The sequence below is a fragment of the Amblyomma americanum genome, chromosome 1, assembly GCF_052857255.1.
Source record: "Amblyomma americanum isolate KBUSLIRL-KWMA chromosome 1, ASM5285725v1, whole genome shotgun sequence".
Classification (NCBI taxonomy): domain Eukaryota; kingdom Metazoa; phylum Arthropoda; class Arachnida; order Ixodida; family Ixodidae; genus Amblyomma; species Amblyomma americanum.
Genome location: NC_135497.1, coordinates 306,978,699 through 307,001,015, shown reverse-complemented (window position 1 = coordinate 307,001,015; position 22,317 = coordinate 306,978,699). Strand labels below are relative to the sequence as shown.

General features: G+C 46.4%; 1 pseudogene across 1 annotated transcript in view; it reads left to right on the top strand.

Annotated features, from left to right (window-relative positions):
• Positions 1-16,655, top strand: part of LOC144115331 (nuclear pore complex protein Nup133-like) — a 39,340-nt pseudogene extending 22,685 nt beyond the window's left edge. The window contains exons 12-14 of the transcript XR_013311363.1: positions 8,246-8,521; positions 14,523-14,566; positions 16,247-16,655. The product of XR_013311363.1 is annotated as a nuclear pore complex protein Nup133-like (transcript). The remainder of the gene's footprint in view (positions 1-8,245; positions 8,522-14,522; positions 14,567-16,246) is intronic.
• The last annotated feature ends 5,662 nt before the right edge of the window (positions 16,656-22,317 follow it).

The window sequence follows — 22,317 nt, the reverse complement described above, 5'->3', positions numbered from 1 at the left end:
CAGACTTGGTCTCCTGACTTTTATTCTGCGTTGCGTCTTCATAGGTTGTAGCGTCTGGCGTCGGTTCGCTGCTGATCTTTGATCCGTAATCAGGCAAGCCTTCGAGCTTCTGCGCGTTGAAGGTAGGTGGCAACGTCGACATTTTCTTCTTCTGTAACGTTGGGCAGCATGGCGTCTAGCGTGGTCGTGGCCTCCCTGTCATGGACGAGCCTAAAAGGCGCCATCTGGGTGGTCTCCTACACTGCAGTGTTGTAGGCGAAGATGACGTAAGGCAGGATGACATCCCAGGTTTTGTGTTCGGCATCGACATACATGGCGAGCATATCGGCGATGGTTTAGTTCAGGCGCTCGGTCAGTCCGTTGGTCTGCGGATGGTATGCAGTTGTCCTCCGGTGGCTGGTTTGGCTGTAATGCAGGATGGCTTGCCTTAGTTCCGCCGTGAATGCTGTTCCTCTGTCTGTGATGAGCACATCGGGGGCGCCGTGTTGAAGAAGAATGCACTCCACGAAAAATTTGGCGACTTCTGCTGCTGTTCCTTTCGGTAGGGCTTTCGCCTCGGCGTAGCGGGTCAGGTAGTCGGTCGCTATGATGATCCACTTATTTCCAGAAGTTGACGTTGAAAAAGAGCCAAGCAAGTCCATGCCGATCGGCTGAAAGGGCCTTGAGGGAGGTTCAATGGGGTTCAGAAATCCTGCTGGTCATGTGGGAGGGGTCTTTCATCGCTGTCAATCTCTGCAGGTTTTCACATAATGTGCGACATCGGCAGACAGTCGGGGCCAGTAATACTTGTCTTGAATGCGGCGGAGGGTGCGAGTAAACCCGAGATGTCCAGCTGTCGGCTTGTTGTGTGAAGTGTGTAGAACTTCTTCGCGGAGACAAGCAGGTACAACAAGGAGGTAGGCTGTTTTGCTCGCTGCAAAGTTCGTCTTCACAAGGACCTCATTCTGCACACAGAAGGAAGCCAGTCCTCACTTGAATGAAGCGGGGGGTGAAGAAACCTTGCCTTCCAGGTACTCGATTAGGCATTTTAGGTCGGGGTCCGAGCGTTGCTGCTGAGCAAAAGAGCTGGGGCTGATGGGTCCCAGGAAGGCGTCCTCATTGTCGTCCTGCGGCGGTGTATCTACAGGGGCTCGTGAGAGGCAATCGGCTTCAGAGTGCTTGCGTCCGGGCTTGTAAAGGACAGTGACGTCAAACTCCAGGAGACGCAGACTCCATCGAGCGAGTCGGCCAGAGGGGTCCTTCAAATTGGCAAGCCAGCACAGCGCGTGGTGATCGCTGACCACCTTGAACGGTCATCCGTACAGGTAGGGGTGGAATTTTGACGTAGCCTAGATGATGGCAAGGCACTCCTTCTCAGTTGTCGAATAGTTAGCCTCAGCCTTGGAAAGGGAACGGCTAGCGTATGCGATGACTTTCTTCAGCCCGTCGCTTTTTTGAACGAGGACGGTGCCTAGGCCCACGCTGCTTGCGTCGGTATGAACTTCAGTATCGGCATTTTCATCAAAATGCGCGAGGATCGGTGGGGACTGTAAACGACGCTGAAGTTCTTTGAAGGCTTCTGCTTGTGGCGCTTCCCATTTAAACGGTACGTCTGCCTTCGTCAGTTGGGTCAGGGGCTCGGCGATGCGCGAAAAGTTTTTCAGAAATCGTCGGTAAAGTGTGCACAGTCCGAGAAATCTGCGCACTGCTTTCTTATCGGCCGGCGGTGGAAACTGTTCAACAGCAGCTGTTTTCTGCGGGTCTGGGCATACTTCCTCCTTGCTAACAATGTGGCCTAGAAACAGCAGCTCTTCGTAGGCAAAGTGGCACTTCTCTGCTTTCAAGGTTAGGCCAGACGACTTGATGGCGTCTAGTACTGTTTGAAGTCTTTTGAAGTGCTCTTCAAAGTTCGAGGCGAAGACAACGACGTCATCTAAATATACCAGACAAATTTGCCACTTCGGGCCTGCCAGCACTGTATCCATTACTCGCTGAAACATCGCTGGTGCGGAACAGAGACCAAATGGCATCACCTTGAACTGAAACAGCCCATCCGGAGTGATGAATGCTGTCTTCTCGCAATCTCTTTCGTCGACCTCAATTTGCCAGTAGCCTCTCTTGAGGTCCATCGGTGAGAGATACTTGGCGTTGCAGAGGCGGTCCAGTATGTTGTCGATGCGGGGGGTAGACGTCCTTCTTTGTTATGTTGTTCAAGCGGCGGTAATCAATGCAGAATCGAAGTGCACCGTCTTTCTTTCTCACTAGAACAACTGGTGCCACCCGTGGGCTGTTTGAAGGCTGAATGACGTTGTCGCGAAGCATTTCTTCGACTTGGTCCCGGATGGCTTGTCGTTCTCGCGGTGAGACACGGTAGGAGTTTTGACAGAGAGGTCGGACGTGTTGGTCCGTTATAATGCTATGCTTGGCAATTGCCGTTTGTCAGACCTTCGGCGAAGTCGAAAAACACTTACTGTAGCTTCGAAGCAGATTGCGGATCTGGTCTTGTCTGTTCCGGTTCAGGGCTGAGTTGATGTCGAAAGTGGGCGAGTTCTCTTGGTCAGGCGAATTTTCTGCGGAGGGGTTGGAGAGGGCGAAGGAGTGTCGTACGTCGGGTATTTCGTCGGAGAAAGCAATCGTCGTTCCTCTGTTAATGTGCCGGTATTCTTCGCTGAAGTTAGTCAGCAGTACTTCGGCCTGGCCATTGCGGAAATGTGCGATGCTGATTCCTCGGTCTAGAAGCAACTGCATGTTCCTCTCGATGATGGCTTCAGCGTTAATGGCTTTCGTGGCGCCTACGGTCACGGTAACGCTTGACCGGGGGGGGGGGACGCTCACTTCTTCCTCCAGGACACTCAGGGCAACGTGATTTTTCCGAGTTTTCATCGAAGCGATGGCTTCGTCCGTTGAAAGCGGGATCAGCTTGGATCACAGGTTGACGATCACCTGATGCTCATTAAGGAAATCCATACCCAAGATCACTTCGCTGGAGCATTGCGGTAGCAGAACAAAGGTCGCAGGATAGGTATGTCCTTTGACAGTCACTCGTGCTGTGCATCGTCCTGATGGCGTAATGAGGTGGCCCCCTGCGGTGCGAATTTGTGGGCCGTCCCAAGCCGTTGTGACTTTTCTCAGCTGCGCAGCGAATGTTAAATTCATCACCAAGTAATCGGCTCCTGTGTCGACTAGAGTGGTAACTTTCCGGCCGTCGATAGTCACCTCTAAGTTGGAAATCCTGGCTCTTGCATTGCATGCCGCTCTCGTCGTCAGGTCACGGCTTCGTCGCATATGCGTGTCGCGTGTGGTCGAAGCTTTTCTGAGTGGCGGTGTCGTTTTGAAGGCAGTTTGTGTCATGGTCGGGGTTGTCATTTTGTGCGGCATCGGTGCAGCGAATGCAGTTTCTTCATGCGGCGTCGCGGGTGCAGCGTCTTCATGGGGCGTGGTCGGTGGAGGATCTTTGGCGTTTCGCTCGTGAGCAACCTCGCCTCCAGAGGTTGTGGTCTTTAGTTTTCCCTACGGGGGCTGGGAGACCTTCCACGTACCGCGGCTGCGTAGCTGCGGCGTGGCGACGCAAAGTGCGAGGTTGACGGCGATGGTGAGCGCGAAAAGCGGTTTGGCGTGTACTCCTCTCGACGCAGGTACTCATCGATTTCCTGCGGACGTTGGCCGAAGCTTGGTCATGGGGTGTTAACGGCAAATCCTCAAAGACCGATACGTCGGTACGGACAGTGACGAAGAATATGGCCGGCCTCACCGCAATGGAAGCACAACGGCCAGTTGTCGGAAGTCCTCCAGGCGTCGCATTTCCTGGGGCTTGAGCGTTGATCGTAGGCTGGGCGGGCGGGGGCAGGGAGGTGGCATTCGGGAACAAGTTGTTCATGTCGGACAGGATGCAGGGGTTGTCGTTGGGGCTGAGGAGTCCTTACTGCAGCGGCGTAGGTCATGGCCTGGAGTTCTGTGACCGTCGGGGTGCCAAGTGCTTGTTGCACTTCTTCCCGTACCACATCCATCAGAGTCGCTGCTTGTGGCTGTGGGGAGGATGGCAGTAATTGGCGTAGTTCCTCTCGGACGATTTCGCGGATAACTTCCTGCATGCTGTCGCTGGTGGTGGCCGTCGTGTCTGAACGGATTGCACAGGCAGAGGAAGGGCAATTATACTGCCGAGCTCGGACGTTGAGGGTCTTCTCAATCGTGCAGGCTTCTTGCATGAATGAATTCCTCGACTGTTTTTGGCGGCTGGCGGACAAGGCTGCCAAAGAGTTGTTCTTTTACGCCGCGCATTAAAAACTGAACTTTCTTTTCCTCGGTCATCTCGGGGTCGGCGCGGCGAAATAGGTGCTTCATCTCCTCGACGTAACCACGGACGGGCTCATTCGGAAGCTGGATCCTGGACTCGAGGAGTCGTTCGGCTCTTTCTTTCGTCACGACACTGGTGAATACCTTCAATAGTTCTTTCTTGAATAGCTCCCATGTCGTAAGGGACGACTCGTGGTTTTCGTACCACGTGCGTGCGGAGCCATCCAATGAGAAAAAATATGTGTCCAATCTTTGCCGCATCATCCCACTTATTGAATGACGCCACGCGCTCGAATTGGTCCAACCATTCTTCGGGGTCTTCGCCTAGGGATCCATTGAAAGTTGGCGGCACCCGCGGCTGCTGCAGTATGGTCGGTATCGACATCTTCGGCAAGGTTGCGGTGCTCGTAGCAGCGTCTTTTCAATGTCTCGTCTGGTCCAGCAGGGTGCCGAACTCGGGCTCCTCTCCCTGGAGACGTCGGCTGACTCGCTGAGCTGCTGGCTCGTCCTCGGCTGCGAATCGCTGAGGGCTGGCTTCACGACTTGAAGGGGGCATCCGGAACATGGAAGGCTACCCCGCACCTCCACCAGATGTCACGTAGTAATGACGGCAGTCGAAGGAGCAATGAAGAATGAACAGACACTGCAAATATTCTCGGCAATATTGCTACATAACCTTCTGCATTGCATTTTGGTAAAATGATGTAAATAATACCATTGTAAGTGGACATAGGCTGATGATGACGATAGTAAATAATGGCCGTCTGTATGGTTGATAGGAATTTTGACCTACACTACACTGATGTTTAGATTTTTAACATGGGGATTTTCATGCATAGCTATCTACTTAAAAAATGCTTCTTGCTGCGAAGCTATGGTTTGTACATATGCTAATGCTTGGAAGTATTTTAGAGATCCTGTTCTGAATCCTATTTTATTTGCGAGGCAGTTAATTTCGGGTTATATGGAGGCAATGCAGAACTGCTTTGGTGCATAAAGCTTGCCACTGAGATATACTCCCAGCTGAATGATTGGATCAGTGCCTGTGCTTGCCTGAAGATGATGAAACACCAGCTCTACTATGCTTGCTGTGACACTTGTTCTGTTCTTCTCCGTGCAGATGACGGCATTTCTGTATTACAGTAGAATCTCAATTGCACAAATTTCACGGGGTCATGAAAAATATTCGTATAATCCGAAATTCGTATGTAGAATTTATGCAGATCTGTTTTCAACTGGCGGGGTGTCATTACGGCCGTGTGCCATCGCTGACTCGTGATGGCACACTGCTCGCAGCACATACCGTGCAACTGACCATCGCGACTTCAGCTGCGCGCTGCCTCTCACTACTCACGTTGTGCACCCCGTCACTGGTGATCCCTGTGTCGGCGACGTACGGGCAGCAAGTAATTGGTGGGTGCTTGAGGGTGCAGCAGTGATTTGTGCATCCGTGTTGTCTGCAGTGGGGTGGGGGGAGGGGTCGTTTGTGACATTCGAATTTATGCACATAGTGCACAACGCACTCTGGCCAGGACATTTTACGAATTTGATCATCCCAAAATTTGTATTAACCGGGATCATATCATTGAGATTCCACTGTATCCGGTTAGGCTCGTATTTGGGGTCTGGCTTTGCACACAACAGTGGTTTTTCATCAATTTCAACTAAGGCAGGCAGGAAGCGACAGCAGACTTGCTAGTAAAGAAAATATCCTGGTAAATTGCGATTTCTGTGACATTTGGCAGTAAACAAGCACATCCTACATACAGGACATGGGCGTTGGCATTTCTGTAGCATTTTCTTCCTTGTAATGTTGCACGTGCAGTCAGTTATTATGGATTGCAATGCAAGACCAATAAACATGCTATGATTGGAATTTTATTGAAATACAGTTTTGGTTTCTGAAACTGTGGAACCTGCTAGTGGACTGTTGGCAATTGGAACTCTCTTAATTCAAACAGAAGCTTTTGGCCCTGCCAATACCAAGTTTATATACTCTGCATATTTTGCCAAGTAATATAAACTTTGTGCAAGTATAAACTCGGAATATTTTAAACAAATCTTCAAGTCATTCTAGGGGCGTGCAAATAGTATGTTTTTGACATTGACTTAAATATGAATGGAATAATGAAAGAACTGAATCGAATAATGATATGTGATCATTTATTACTTGTGCAAATATTCTTATAAAACTGATAATAATGTGATTCAGAGAAGTACTTGTAGTAGCGCTATAACTCTTTTAGTTAAAGTTGTAGCTGTCAAAAAATGCGGCAGCTTACTGCCGCTGTGGTGGCTCAGGGATTATGGTACTCAGCTGCTGATCCGAAAGATGCGGGGTCGATCCCGACTGCAGTGGTCACACTTCCGTGGAGGCGAAATGTTCTTGGCCTGGTACTGTACAATGTCAGTGCACATTGAAGAACTCCAGGTCGTTGAAATTATCCAAGTTGCTTTGGGACATTAAGCCCCATACAGAAAACCAAACCAAAAGATGTAGCAGTGATCTCGACGGGCAGCACGAAGTCAATATATTAACTCTGGGGCCATCATGTCTAGCACATTGGGAGATTACCTTCTTCTACTGACGGTGACGGCGAGTTAACTAGTGCCGCATCTCAGTTGATAAGAGGGATGAGAGTTATAAGCCACGGCCTCCGATATCGGGCATGAAAGCAGTGTTTGCTGAACCTGGCTGAACGCTGTCATGTCGCCCAGTCTTAGCGGCCATATGTTTGAGCATTATGAATGCTGCCACACAGATGGACCACACGGCAGCGCTGAACGCGCAGGCCAATCACAGCAGCATGCTATGCAATAAAGGAGTGGGCCGTGATTTCAAACAAGGCGTAAAATAAAATTACGACATGCCTGATGTAAACTTTGTGTCAGTTTCTTGAAACATTTAGAAATCTTAATATTCACTATTTGATTCATTCAGCACATCTAATAGAAGAATATTTGATTTGGTATTCAAAAACTTTGAATGTTTGCACACCCCTAATTCCTTCAATTTTAAATTATTCAGAGTCGACTGTACAGCCAAGCGCAGCATGACTCCACAAGATAGGAATAAGTTATCATTACAAGTGGAGCATGTGAAAATGTTTCAGATGTGCGGTGTGCCAACTATAGACCAACACTGTGTTTGCAAAAATAGAGGGCGCTCACAGATTCCGGAGGCAACAGGGGGGTATCGTCTGTGCCATCATATACTACAGTGAACAGTTTGCCTTTGTTCGCTTACCATGGTGCTTAAGAATGCTTTTTCGTGTAGGGCTGTCTGTGCTTTAGTTTTAATGACTGTGTTAGTAAGCAAAAAAAAAAATGTAGCACAAGTGACAACATGTTCGACTCCACAAAAAGCTTGTGTAATTTGGAGAAACACCCAGCTGACAGAGCTCCTGGGAGGGAATGTCCGGCATCATAACACACATTTATGGAGACATTTTGAAAAGATATCAACTTTGAAATGTCATTGTACACTTTGTGACACTCTTCTTATAAGCACTTGCCAACTGTCAATGAACGGCTGCCTTGCATGGGTAAGCTGTGAAATGAGAAAAATATTTCGGGAAGTTTTGTTCACATGTGTTTCTATGGGCTGCACTCCCGGCTAGTAGCCTGAATTAGAAGGGACTCCCGCACGCAAGTATCACTGTGTTTTAAAAATACATTGCCTTGAATATGGCATTTTAAACTTTCACATTCTGATCTAGGATGTACTCTGCTTTTTCTTCACGAAGGTACAATGTCATAGGTGCAATATTTTAAAAACTTTTGTTTACGTGAATTCCTATGGGTGTAACCCTAATTGTTAACCCTAACTGTAAGCCAAATGAGCAAGTGCTGCGTGTAAGGGCATCATGAATGTTTGTTCTCATTTCGAGAAATTTCACATACCTTGACCTGAACTCAGGTTCATTGCAATTCCCTGAAGCTTCACATCTATCTTTGCCTCTCTGCAATGCAGCTGAAGAGTCAAGAAATCGTAAACAACATCTTCCCGAGGCATGTGGCGCTATTCAGGAATTTAGACTCTGCTCTGGACACTTGCATGTCACAATTGGGCTATTGGCTGGTGGACGACATGCCGGTCATGGATCCACGCTGGACGTAGCAACAGTCTCCAGGTGGTAGTGTTACTCTCAGCTCGGCATCACTTCTCATCCACCGCCAACTCGAAGATAAACTGCAAGCTCACCAGCTGCTTCTGAACTTTCTCAAGGCCGTTCATCTTTGGCCAAGGGTATGTTTAAGATAAGTCCATAGTTCCCCAGGATTCTGCGAAACATGGCGGATTTAAGCATTTTTTGCAGAATTGTATGTTAGTGGTCACATTCTCATTTTTGATGCTGTTGTTACAGGCATCAGTAGGAGTGACATTGTAATGGAAAAATGACTACCTTATCTGAACAAATATCATGCGATGGAGTAGTTTGAGAACTGGGGAGAATTTTAAAAGAAATATCACTGTGATTATAATGCAGTCTCAAACTTCATGCCAACCATAGCCGAGGGTCCCCCAAAACCCTTTCAGTATCTTCTTTTTTTCAGTGACCTGTCTTTCCATATCCGTTGCCACTTTCTCCTTTGCACTTGCAAGCCGCAGACTTTTCCCCCAATGTCTTTAAAAAGCTGGCTTCTCCTAGTGGCTTTCAAGCTTGACTGTGGAGCTAGCTGTAGTTACCTTGCAACACCTGGAAAAAAAAAATCACACTATTTTCATACCTTGACTCCAAATACCGTATTTACTTGTGTAATTTGTGCCCTCATGTAACTTGCACACCCCTGATTCATTACCTAAAGTAATAAAAATTTTTACACATTTTATGCTCCTTGCTTCGCCGGACCACCAGCATGCTTGGCATGGCCACGTCAGACTGTGTGGCTGCAAAAGGTGTTAGCGGTGAAGGGATGCCACCACGCCACGCTCTGAGAAAAAAATTTTAAAAAAATTGCGCTAGTTGGCAATTGCATGAATAGAGTTCCAGCCCTTTCACCGTTTTGTTATATCAACCAATTTCTTAACAAAACTGCTTATTTTTTTATTCCTGATTTCAATTATTTTTGCATTAAAAAGCATTCATTCAATCTTTAAAAAATGATTGAAGCGAAGAAGAAGTCAGATTAGCATATTCAAGTTTATTATTTCTCACAATACAGAAAACCAACTTCCTGCTGGTAATGAGTGATAAAAATTAAAGAATGACCACAGCCAACAATTTCCTAACTCTTTCACTGAGTTGTGGTGACCAACAGTTGATTGCTTCAATGAGGAAGCTTTGGGACAGTGTGGTAAATTTCAAAACAAGGGATCACGCATAACAGTTTGTTGCAGCTCTCGCACCAAAAGCATTCCTTCCACCCACCAACCACCAAATTCTTTGCAACAGCAAGAGACCAAGAAACACCCACTTCTCTTCCTAGTCGCTGGCACCCATTTTTTGACGCGGGAGTGCTCACACGGACAGTAGCCCTTCACCTTCTCAGCAGAGTTGCAGTTAGTTTCTTCAACCACTATTGAAATGAGCTCATCATCGAGGAAATGCTGAATATATTCAAGCAAGTCATCAGGCGAGCTTATAGTGAACGTCTTAGCGGGAACTGCCAGAAAAGGAAACCGAGGGGGTCGAGTAGGGATGTTACTGACGTCGATCTTCTTCATCCACTGACGCGCGCTCGCAAAGTTGGTTGGTTGGTTGGCCTCAAACAATGCTGGCACATACCCACTGCGGGGGAGTGGCCAAGACACAGGCGGTTACTTGCTGGATACAGGAACGTTTTGACAAGAAAAGGAATAGAAATAGTGTGTAGGCTGATGAAGGACAGAGGTCCTGTTAACTTGGAGATCGAAGACGGGACAATGGCTTAATGTGCATAATAGTATACAACACCTGTAATGTTTCAATTTCGTACTGACTGAGAGTGGGAAAAATAAATTAGAATAGGAGTCGCTGCGTTTCTTGAAGGAAATTTTGCACAGCAGAGCGCACAGTCCTGTCGCTTCGTCCAAGCAAAGAAGCGCCAATGGAAAGAACAACCGCAGAGGACACAGACAAATCCAGTTGATGAAACGGAATTTGCAAAAGACTCTTCCTCAAATGAGAAAAGCGGTGGCAGAACAGCCGGAAGTGATCTATTGTTTCAGGTTCGGCACAAAAAGGGCACAATGGGAAAACCGCCAGGCCAGATCTGTGAAGGTAGAAATTTAGGGGGGGGGGGGGGGGGGGAATTTAGGGGGAAGAAGTTCGCTTTTGAGCTGTCCTCTTTTTCATCGGAAGAACTGCTCAGCACAACGTCATCGCTGTCGTCCTCGCTTCCTGAAACAATATGCACTTCGGTGTCTGAATCACCATCGTCTGAAGAAGATGGTGACGAAGGAAAGCTTCTTTTTCAAGAATACGGGCCAGCAATACACGTGTCGCCTCCGCCATATGCCATTTTTAAAACCCAGGTTGCCATACGAAAAAAACGTTTATGTGGTAGAAGAAAACGAAATTAACAGGTCAGTGCTGTCATCTGTCGAGCAAAAATGCCATATGCTCGTCCGAGACGCTGAAGGGAAGAACCTATTCAGCGAGGACGAGCTAGTCGTCCAAAACGGTTAAGGGGTTAACGAAGTACTTAGTTGTAAAAAATTTTTCGCTCGTGTGAGCCCTTTTCGAAGTTTTCGCAAAGGTTGAAATGCTGGTAGAGGGTAAAAAATTTTAAATGAAGTCTGAAACAGGATGCAATGGCTCATATTATTATTTTTAAATATTTCACTTGTATTGTTCTTTCATTTTCTTTGTTCATTAAGTGAACAAAAAATTGTGTGTCTTAAGCAATTTTTGTGTAAACTTCAGTAATAATGAAGCCACTATAAATTTTTCCTGCTTTCCCCTGTTGCTATAGTTTGTGCTAAACATATTTTTAAATTGTTAAAGGGTACTTTTTGAGAAAATTACTTTCAAAATTCCCAACAAGTGAATATTTCCTGAGATTCAGACAAATTACGGATCAAGGCTCTCCAAGTAAAAATGCTTGACATTATACACACCACCAACTTCAAAGCTTGTAGTCTAGGAATTTTATATTAGAGTAAATAGATACCTTTAGCTTAGCGCATACTGCTACCGCCGCCACTTGCCATGCCTCCCCACTACACATGCACTGATTGGTCCCGACGAGGCAGGTGGGTGTGCTGCCCTCAGGGCAGTCTTCGCATGTGCAGTGGCAGGACGCAGTACGTGGTAAGCAGTGGCAGTAGAGGTACATGCTGTGCTAATGATATCTAATCTAACTTTGTTTGAGGTGAGAAAAATTTTCAAAGTTCAGAACCTGCCTTACTGGTAGGTATTGCCGAAAAGTGTGTTCACTGCAGAACACATTCATGTCGCCACCTGTTTTTCTGTCACATGTGCAGTCGAACCCACTTATATCGAACTCACAAAAAAAAACGAGTTTGATATAACATTTAGTTTGATATAAAAGTAGCAGTAAGTTTAACAACATACAAACATTTCGAGATGGAAAAAGTTCAAAATAGTCGGGATTTTTTTATATTTTTATGTCTTCATTGCCTCAGAGAGAACATAATTTTTCAATGTTATTGATTGACTCTAAACAGCTGAGACCGCAGCCTTCTGTCGACATGTAATAGCGATTAACCATGCTGAGCGTATGGAGCACATCGAAGCACATGGGCACATGTTTCTTCAAGTCCTCATTGCAATTTGCATCAGTCGTGCCTTCGTTATTTGCGACATCAGCAATAATGTGTTCGTCCGCAATCTCTTTGCAGTCTCAACGTTGTCATTCGTGGCGGAGACAAAGTCGCCTACGGCTGCCCTAGCAAATTCAGGCAGCTGGTTCCACAAATCATCAAGACTTGCGACGGCTTCATCGAGCTCATGCGAGAAAGAACTTGCTCCATCTTCTCCAAGAAAGGAGAGACCAGAATGTTGGAAGGAAATCTGTATAGTTTCATTTTTTACATCATTCCACGGCCCACTTAGCTTAGACAGTGTGCCTAGGAGGTCGGTTTTTGTGTCTCTTTCAGTCCTCAGATTCTTCGAGAGCCATTCAATCAGACATTTCCTAAAGTCAACTTTCACCACAAGGATTATCCCCTGGTCCAAGAGTTGAAGCACTAACGTTGCGTTCAGCAGCAGGAAGCGAAGTGTAATGTTGCTGGAACTAGCACTACAGCAGTGGGCACAGACGTAGCAATCTTGCCTATCGATTCGTCGTTCCAAACCTTCAGCCACTTGTCAAAAAAGTTCGAGGGTTATCCGCTCTCTTCGATTAGACCTGTAGGTCACCAGCATTGCTGAGACAGTTGCTTTTTCCGATCACGAGTGCTCGAAGGTTTGTCGATCCATTCATGTTTGTGGCAAGCAACTTTGGATTTCTTCTCTCCTCATTCGACTCGCTTGATAATTTCCGATTTCATAGAAAAAGGGAGGTTTTGCCGTTTCGCGGTTGCCATCGCACGCACGCACGCACAGACAACGAAAACCATGTGAAATTGCCGATAGCAGCATGACGCACCGAATGTGCGAACTCATCACAGTGCGGGCACAACTGATGCAACACACTAAAAATGCATATTCTGGTTGGCTGGGTGCGCGCCCTCCGCCTACGTCTTGGAAAATTCGCGTCGTCATTGGTCTGCGCGTGCTACGTAGCACCAATAGTACCCGCAGGTCCGTGCGGGAAACCTAACCTGTGGAGATGTGCTGGCAATGTGCCAGCTTCTTGAGTAGACCGGAGTTGCTCAAAAGTTCGATCGGACCTGCGGGGAAGCTGACTCCCGGAGATACGTGAAGGGAAAGCCAGCTTCTTGAGTCACCCAGTGTTGCCCGAAGTTTGATCTGTCGGATGTGACGGCTAATTTCTGTACGATATAGCCGTACATTTTCCTATACAGTCATTTGGTATCTTTAGAGGGCTTAGAAATTATTCGATATAAGGTATAATTTGATCTGACCAAGTTCGATATTATCGGATTCAACTGTAGGTACTGTGGCTCTTAGAGAAGCGGACATGTGATGCGTTGCTTGACATCAGGTTGAATACATCGTTAAAGATCTATTTTCGTCAGTTTACATCATCTCATTTTTGGGACTGGGTGGTCAGGCAGGCCAACACAGCATCTACGTGAGCATTTTCCAGAAACAGTTAGTGGCCAACTTTGCCTCATTATGTACAGCACGGAGGCAGAAGTATCCTAGAGTCATTTCTTTTCTCCTGTTACACACAAGAATGAAAATTGCCCTTCAACAGGCTCAGGGACATTCAGATCAGTAGAGGATAACCTGGAAACTGGTGATTTCTTGATATTTGACTTCTTTGCCCTCTGTTTTCATGTCCACTCATTTTCAACTTTGCAAAATTTGAATCTTTAGTGCCAAAGTATGGCCACATAAGTATTTATGCCTTTTCTTTGCGTAAATTCTTGAGTGTTTGGGTATGAAGTGATGGCAACATGAGGCGTTGAAAGCATGGCTGGTCTGAAGTGGTATAACTGTCGCATTCTTTTGACTGCGATTAGAATGACGAATCTGAAACCCGGTTTTGTTTTTTCTTGTATTTTAAATAATGGTGCCCAGCTTGCGTCAGTTCTCTTTATATTATTTTTGGTGCTGGGAAACAGTTCCTCTAGTGATCTATTCTTGCCATGATACGGCCTCTGCAGGCTTGCTCTTGCTGTCACATGTTTCAGTGTGCCGCCAACACCATCCTATGCACTCTTGCCATCTGAACAAGCCAAAATTTTCATTCTGCCAAAAATATAGGGTCCTTCTTGTGGTAGCAGAGATTCAAGAAGTTATTTTTGTTTTTATATTGTGATGAACCTGTTAGAGAAATGATTAATTTTGCTTACTGGGGGCAGATCTTGTTTCACTACCTCGAGCGCTGCTGTCTGCAATGTGTATATACTCAATGTTGAAAATGGTTTAAAGCAGTCCAAATAGAGCCTTGCCTGCAGCCTTCTGTGTCTGTCGACTGATAACTTGTGGAAAATGTTATAAACTGACAAGCACAGGAAAGACTACTTGTGCATGAAAGTGTAATGCCAACTCTAACCGTTGATGGAGCAGGACATGAGCACATTTGGCTTTGAAAGAGATATTCGACGGCTGGTGCGGAGTGGGGAAGAATCAGATTCTTGCATAGCACCAAATTTCATGAACTACTGCACTTGCAAAGTAATAAATTAGAGCCATGCACAATATCTTGTGTCTGATAACTCTCTGGTCCAGGCGATGACCTCGAAGCAGCCATGGTTTACTTCATCACACAAAAGGTAATATCGTAAAAAATGTGGTTTCGGGAGCATCAACATGCATGCTGCGAAAACAGTAATTTTATTTCCTTTTGCCATCCACAAAACAACATCCACTCGCATATAATGGCTTCAGAGTGCATATATGTGCCAGAAAAATAAGTGGGGGCACATATGTGCTCTATAGTGAAGACACGTTTCGGCATTACCTACCAATAAGGCTGGTTGTGGACTTCAAAATTTTTTTTCTCGGCTGAAACAGTTTTCTCACATTAAAATTTCTAGATTACAAACTAAGAAGTTGGTGTTTATAATGAACCATCTCATGCATTTTTATCTGTAGGGCCTTCATCCATAATTTATATCTGAATCTCATGAAAAAGTTACTTTTTGGGAACTTTGGAAGTGCTTTTCTTAAAAAGTACCCCTTATGACAATTTTAAAATATTTTAAGCATAAACTAAAGCAACAGGGCAAAGTTGGAAAAGTTACTAGTGACTTCAACATTAAGCGGAGATGGGGGTCTTCAAATGGTAAAAAAAAATGCGAAAATTTCGATTTTTCAGAAAAGTCGTATTCCGATTCAATGCACTCTGAAGTACCTGCCTCCAAAGTTTCAAGGTCACATTCAACTTCCAACTACTGTAAAATGGACGTATTTGATGCCTCCGAAGTGCTGAAATCGTCAGTTCAGAGCAAAATGCCACAGCAATTTGTGCCCTTCACTTCCCGCACCTATCTCCGATGGCTGGAAGTGTTGCTTGTTGGGCGAGTTGGTGATCCATAATAATAGAGAAGCGCGTATCAAAACAGGACAACAGGAGGAACACAGAACGACACGAGCGCTGATCTGATGGCTGCCATCTGAGTCTTAGTCAAAAGCTGGCACCTTTTCCTATCTATCGGTATTACTCGCTATTGTGAAATCCTTTTGGAACGTCCACATTTTCGCCGTCTTCTGAGGCCTCTACAGCGACCTCCAATTGATTGGCGCACACACTTCAAGTGCCATTTTCTCATTTTTGCCAACATGACAACCCTTACGGAAGCTTTGTCAAGTTTTTTATGGTGCAATTTCAGTTAATATTATGCTAATTTTTTTCTAATATGCACGGAGTGTGGAAACCCTTATGATCAGAAGCCTTTGCAGTTGCTCATACTCGGAGCCTATAGTACTCATAGTAGTAGTCGGACCCTGAGTGCTGGATAAGAATTATTCGATATTCTTGTCTGCCGGAAGTGAACCATTGCGCTCTCAAACAGCCCGTGTCGACAACACAGGCCGCAGTGTTTGTTGCTGCTCTCAGTGCGGACTTTTTGGCACTCCCGGCTTTCCTAAGCATTGGGAGGGGGGGGGGGTCTCATTGCTTGTTCATATCCGCCTCTATACTGAACTATCATGTACTTAGCAGCAAGATGCGCCTGCATCATGTAAAGATTGGAATCAGCTGGCATTGTCATGGGTACTGACCGTAATCTTTTCAAAAGCAATTTCTACAAAATGGCGACCCATTCCTTCACAACTCAGTTGCGAGCTGTCTTTTTTTTTAATGAGGCAAAATAGGGCACACGCTACTTCTTTTTTCAAACTGCGTTTGGCTTGTGCGTGTTTCTTCCGTGCTTCACGTCCTTCGATGTAAAGCGTATTCATTTCTTTGTCTATCACTTCATGTGTCTCCCTTCCTTTTCCCCTTGCCGCAGAGTGCCGTGGCCGACTTCTTCATCCCACGGTCTTTCTCGTGGTCGTGCAACTCCTTCAGCCACTCCAGCTGGTTCTCGTCGTCCTTCTACAAGCAGAAGCCCTCTCTGACGTGACTTGTGTCCGCGCTTATAGCTGTCTGTCTGTGCACAGGAGGGGGACGCTGGCGATCGCCTCGTGTACATTCCCAGTCTCGGCTACAAGCCACAATCGTGTAAATATGTAGAATACTCTCGAATGATGATGTGGGGGCGACAATTTTACGGGCTACCGAGTTGAGGTTTTTGTGACGAATTTTAATAACCCGTTTGTACACAGCCGCGCGTTTGTTTGAGAGCGTATGTGATTATTTTTTGGAGGCGTTTTTACACACGCTGCTGTGTTCGAATAAAGTATTGAAACACTTTTTAATCGTCGTGTGCTGCTCACTTTATGAACGAGACCCGATGACGCCTCTAGACAGGGGCAGAGAAATAAAGTGGAGAGTTTCTGGAGCGTTGTAAGTCGGAGTGACGTCATAGCGGTAAAAGTCTGGGCGTTTTCCCAATCTGCTGATCGTCAATAGGTTCCCGCGTACACTGCGGAAGCCAGCCTCTGCGCCCAAAGATGGCGCCCACGAATCCATGCATAAACCATCTACGGGGTGTTTCCCGTACGGTGTTATGTAATGTTTAATAATAATTGGTTTTTTGGGGAAAGGAGTTGGCGCAGTATCTGTCTCACATATCGCGGACACCTGAACCGTGGCGTAAGAGAAGGGATAAAGGAGGGAGTGAAAGAAGAAAGAGAAAGAGGTGCCGTAGTGGAGGGCTCCGGAATAATTTCGACCACCTGGAGATCTTTAACGTGCACTGACATCGCACAGCACACGGGCGGGCGCCTTAGCGTTTTTCCTCCATAAAAACGCAGCCGCCGCGGTCGGGTTCGAGCTCGGGAACTCCGGATCAGTAGTCGAGCGCCCTAACCACTGAGCCACCGCGGCGGGTCAATGCAATGTTTAAAAGTAGGCTTCTTCAGTTGAATAAAAAAAACTGAAAATTTGTTTTGAGGAAAGGAAGTAACGCAGTAACTGTCTCGCATATCTCGGTGGACACCAGAACCGCGCCGTAAGGGAAGGGATAAAGTAGGAAGTGAAAGAAGAAAGGTGCCGTAGTGGAGGTCTCCGGATAATTTCTACCACCTCGGTATCTTTAACCTGCGCTGACATCGCGCAGCACACGTGTGTGTTCTGCGTTTCGCTTCCATCAAAACAATTCCGCCGCGGTCGGGTTCGGACTCTGGTACTCCGGCTCAATAGACGGGCGCCTTAACCACTGAGCAATCGTGGTGGGTCTTTTTGAGTCCGAAGAGCGTTTTTTTTCGGCATAGCATAATGTAGCGCATCAGAAGGCAGCTAAGGCGTGCTAACTAGTAGCCTGGTTAACTAATGTTGAATAGTCGTAACTATTATAACCTCCTTGTTTATTGAAAAGCGTGTAGCCCACCGTAAATATCCATCGGTTATTATAATTTCGAAAACGCTGCTGCCCTCCGCGCTGTGGCCCAACAAATTTGACTGTTTCGATGAGTTACGTACACCGGAGGAGCTGCGTCGGCCTCCAGCGCAGAGCATTCTCACGCTCGGGAAGAAAAGTCACATCGGCCAGGCACTATGGCTCATTTGAGTACTTTTCGCCACTGCCTGCACCCCGCCGCGGCGTACGACGGCACGGTCGCCCGATTGCGGGGAACGAAGCGGCTATGTAACATATATCCTTTGATGTTCTGCCGAAGTTCTGCACTATAGCTTCAATCCAATGAAGTTGATCTATGACGTCTCGGAACGTTTCTCCACGCTGCATCGCAGCAGTGATCAATGCGGTAACGTCGATGACTGCACCGGTGGCATTTGGAACAATAGAAGCGATTGGCAAGCGTCGCAATTTAGTGTGTATTTGCGCCTACATTCTGGACTATACATCTTTGCGGCTCCGTTGGTGTTGTGCAAATACAACGCAGGTGTTTATCAGTATACATGCAGTGCAGAAACCCTGCGTCTGCGCGGAAAAAGTGCCACGCTTTAGCGGCAGACAGTGGCAGTGTCAGCTAGCGACAATTTTTGGATGGTGACCACGCTGATCAGGCCCGAAACTTAAGTTGCGGTGCATACCAAACGCCTGATTGTGGGCGAGCGCTGTGAGGATGAAATATGGATGTGATTTGCATAAAAGGTATGATGTGCAATAAGTAAAATGCGCCGAAAGTTGCTATCAGTCGGTCCCAGCCCGACCGCCGCGTATATTGGCGGCTTACGGGGGCGTTTCCCGCGTTTGGCTCGACGATGCAGCTTCGCACGGACAACGCGCTGTAGTTTTCTTATCGCGGGAAGCCGAAATGGCGCGCTTAAAGGTTTTCAGGGTCTACTTTATTAATGTGGCCCCTCTGAGAGTGGCTCGCACATTCGTCTGGGTGGTGCCTCTTCCGACTCAGGTTAAGAGTTTGCTACCGATCTGCGTGCTTTCGGTAAGAGGAAAAAAAGCGACCAGTGGAAGACACCATTATCGTCATCACAACCTATTTTACCCTTAATGACCCCTATTGGGGCATTACATGTGCACAATGGTGGGGGGGGGGGAGAACAAAATAAATACAATGTGAAGAGAATTCCATATTGCTAATAACATGCAACGCTATGTAATACAATACAAAGGGATGTGATATAAGTACAGTGTGAATGATACAATACAGTGCTAGTCAATGCAGAGTGGCAAACAGGCTATATGAAGCAGGAACAATGAGAAAAAGAAAATATTACTTGTCAAAGCACTGAGTTGGAAACAGATATTCAATATTTTTTACTCTTGGCAAAGGTCGATACATGCGCCCGTTGAAATCTAGTAGGGTCGCGCTTATTGACAATGTTTTCCGGTAGGTGGTTCAAATTTTCTATTGCATTGGTAAAAAAGATTTATTGAACGCTGCTGTTGACGCATGTAAACGCTTAAGGCTCAGGGAATTAAAGACGCGACGTGATGTTCTTATGGGGGCTAGAAATAACATCTCACGGCAGGCAGGAAAAGTGTATTTATGAAAGATGCATACTCCAGCGTTCTTTCGGCGGCACTCAAGTGGTTGAAGGTTAAGGACTGATTTAATCCTGGTAGTGTATGCTGTGTTTTCAATCATGATGAAACGGGCTGCACGGTTCTGAACGGCTTTAAGATAAGTAGGCTTGATGATGGTTCAATACAGCAGATGCATATTCACATTTTGTATGGGTGAAAGTTTAATATGCTAATTTTCGAACAATGGGGGGCCCAGGTATAGCGATCTTCGGATGAGGCTGAGTGATTTAGATGCACTAGCTGCTCATTTGAATATATATGTTCCTACGAGCTTAGTTTGCTCGAGATAGTGACTCCGAGGTACCATGCAGTGGGATTGGACTTGCGTTAGTCTGTTTGATTGCAACGAATAAGCGTAACTGGGGTTAGATCATTTTCTAGTCACCTGCATGTATTAGCACTTTGAGATGTTCGGCTGCATAAGCCAATCTGAGCACCACCGTTCAATTATGTTTATGTCGTTCTAGAGGCATAATTGATCCCTGTTGGTAGCAATGATGCGATGAACGACGCAGTCATCTGCAAAGAGGCGAATAGTGGACGAAATACCAGAGGGAAGGTCGTTAATGAATATGAGGAAAAGAAGAGGACCAAGAACAGACCCTTGGGGTACACCGGCAATTCCTTTAGTAGTACCTGAGGGATAATGATCGAATACTGTGCACTGAGAACGATCTGTTAGAAAACAGCATCTCCATGTTGAAATGATAGGGTCGATGGACAGTCCAGAAAGTTCAGACGTGAGACTACGATGAGGTACCCGATCAAAAACCAAAAAAAAAAACCTAAATCAACTGTCAGTTTGGAATGAAAAATCCCGATTTAAGTGAAGGTCAGAAGTAAAATCAAAGGCTGAATTTCGCAGGAGAAACCAGAACGAAAACCACGCTGCTTAGTAAAAAATAAAAGGTTATGATTGAGGTGCGATGTCACTTGCGTTACGTATTTGAGAAGCTTACAGAAAATGCATGTCAGGGAAATGGGGTGATAATTGGATGGATCTGACTGGCTACCAGCCTTGAACATTGGCACATCTTTGCTAATTTTAAAATATTTGGTAGTGAACCCGTCGATATGCTGTTCGAAAATTACTTGCAGATTTTGAATAGAACTGTCCTTAGTGGTCTTAAGTAGTTTAGCAAGTATTCCCTAAGACCCAAGTGCGCTCGATGTCGTAAGATCATCAATTATTTTCCTAATACCATACGTTGTAATGCGAATTGGGGGCATCTGAGAAAAATTTGAATCCAGAAATGATTGTATATTCAGGGGAGGTTCATGAGTGAAAACTGATGGAAAATATGGATTCATGACGTCTGAACGCGGTGTTCGGCGGGAACAGATGAACCAGCCTGATTGACCAAGGCGATGTTTTTTGAACGGTTGGTGCTTAATGTCAGTAAGGTCCAAAATTTCTTGGGCAAGCAGTGTACGGATATGTATTTTAAGCAAAAGTGGAATTTTGAGCCTCGTGGTAGAGGCGTTTTTTTTTCTTTGTGAAAGTCTCCTTATCGCGTTACTATACAACGGTCTTCATGCATCACCGCGAATACGCATGAGGGGAACGTACGTATCAACGAGTCATAATATTTTATTTTTGTACAGCCGCCAATTTTGATCCTCCGTTCGATGACATTGCGATTGTCGGATGTAAGAAAAAAAAATGTTTCGCTCGAAGTTGATCTTAGTGAAATCGGCTTTCTTGTAACTACGGATGCATTTTATTGATGGTTCTGTGACGGGAAATGAAATAGAAATATCGAATAACAGCATTTCTTGATCACTCAGGAAATCGAAGCATGATAATAATTAACTGGATGAATTCAGGATTTGAGACGAGGACAAGGTCAAGAATGTTTGTGCTCCAGATTGCTGTTTCAACTGTTTGCATAAGGCTGAATACGGGAATCATGTCTAGAAATTCGTTGGACTAGCGAGATGGTGCATGCAGATTGTTCCACTCAATGTCTGGGAAGCTGAAATCCGCGCAAACCATGTGTTCAGCGTTTGGAAAGCGAGAATGCAAGTTCAAAATGACACTATAAAGTTCGTCAACAAAGGAGCGATAGCAATCAGGCAGTTATGAGCAAGCAGTTACGATAGCTGTGTTTCCGCGATTAACGCTTTAACGCAGAAAGAAAAAAAGGCAGGCAGGCAGGGGGGGGGGGGGGGGCAGGCAGACGGACAGGCAGGCGGGCGGATGGAGAGGTAGTAGATACTTGAGGCCATACCCTCTGTAACAGGCGGGCCAAAATGGAGTGATAAGAGAAAGGTTACAGAAAACAAACAAAAACGAAAAATAGCAAAAAAAAAGAAAAAAAAAGAAAGGTGTTTGAGAGGTTCGCACGTCGGCCTCGTTCACATCCGACCCTGCCGCTTCGCGTGGTTAGACCGTTAGACATAGTGCCTGAGTCGACGGTTGGTTCGCAGCACCGCTTCGTTCTTGTCACGCTTGTCTCGGTAGCTGCCGCCTTCGTCCACTCCACAGCAAAGCCTCCTTGTCCAGAGCCATGGAACCCGAGCGCTTGAGGAAAGGTGGTGCCATCTGTCGGAGTCGGGCGGAGCCTCTAGCACATCGACAGATCAACCAGGTTATGGATGGCCTTTTCCGGGTCGCCACACACCCGGCAACCCGGCGCGGTGGCTCAGTGGTTAAGGCACTAGGTTACCGAGCCAGAGTACCTGGGTTCGAACCGGACCGCGGCGGCGGTGTTTCAATGGAAGCGAAACGCAAAAGACGCCCCTCTGCTGTGCGATGTCAGTGCACTTTGAAAATCCCCAGGTGGTCGAAATTCTCTAGGAGCCCTCTACTACGGCACCTCTTTCTTTCTTTCGCTCCCACCTTCCTCCCTTCCCTCACGGCGCGGTTTAGGTGTCCACCAAGAAGTGAGACACCGCCCAATTTCCTTTTCTAAAAAAAACCTCTAAACACATGCCCGGCACACCGCTACCAGCGCTTAACTTGGACC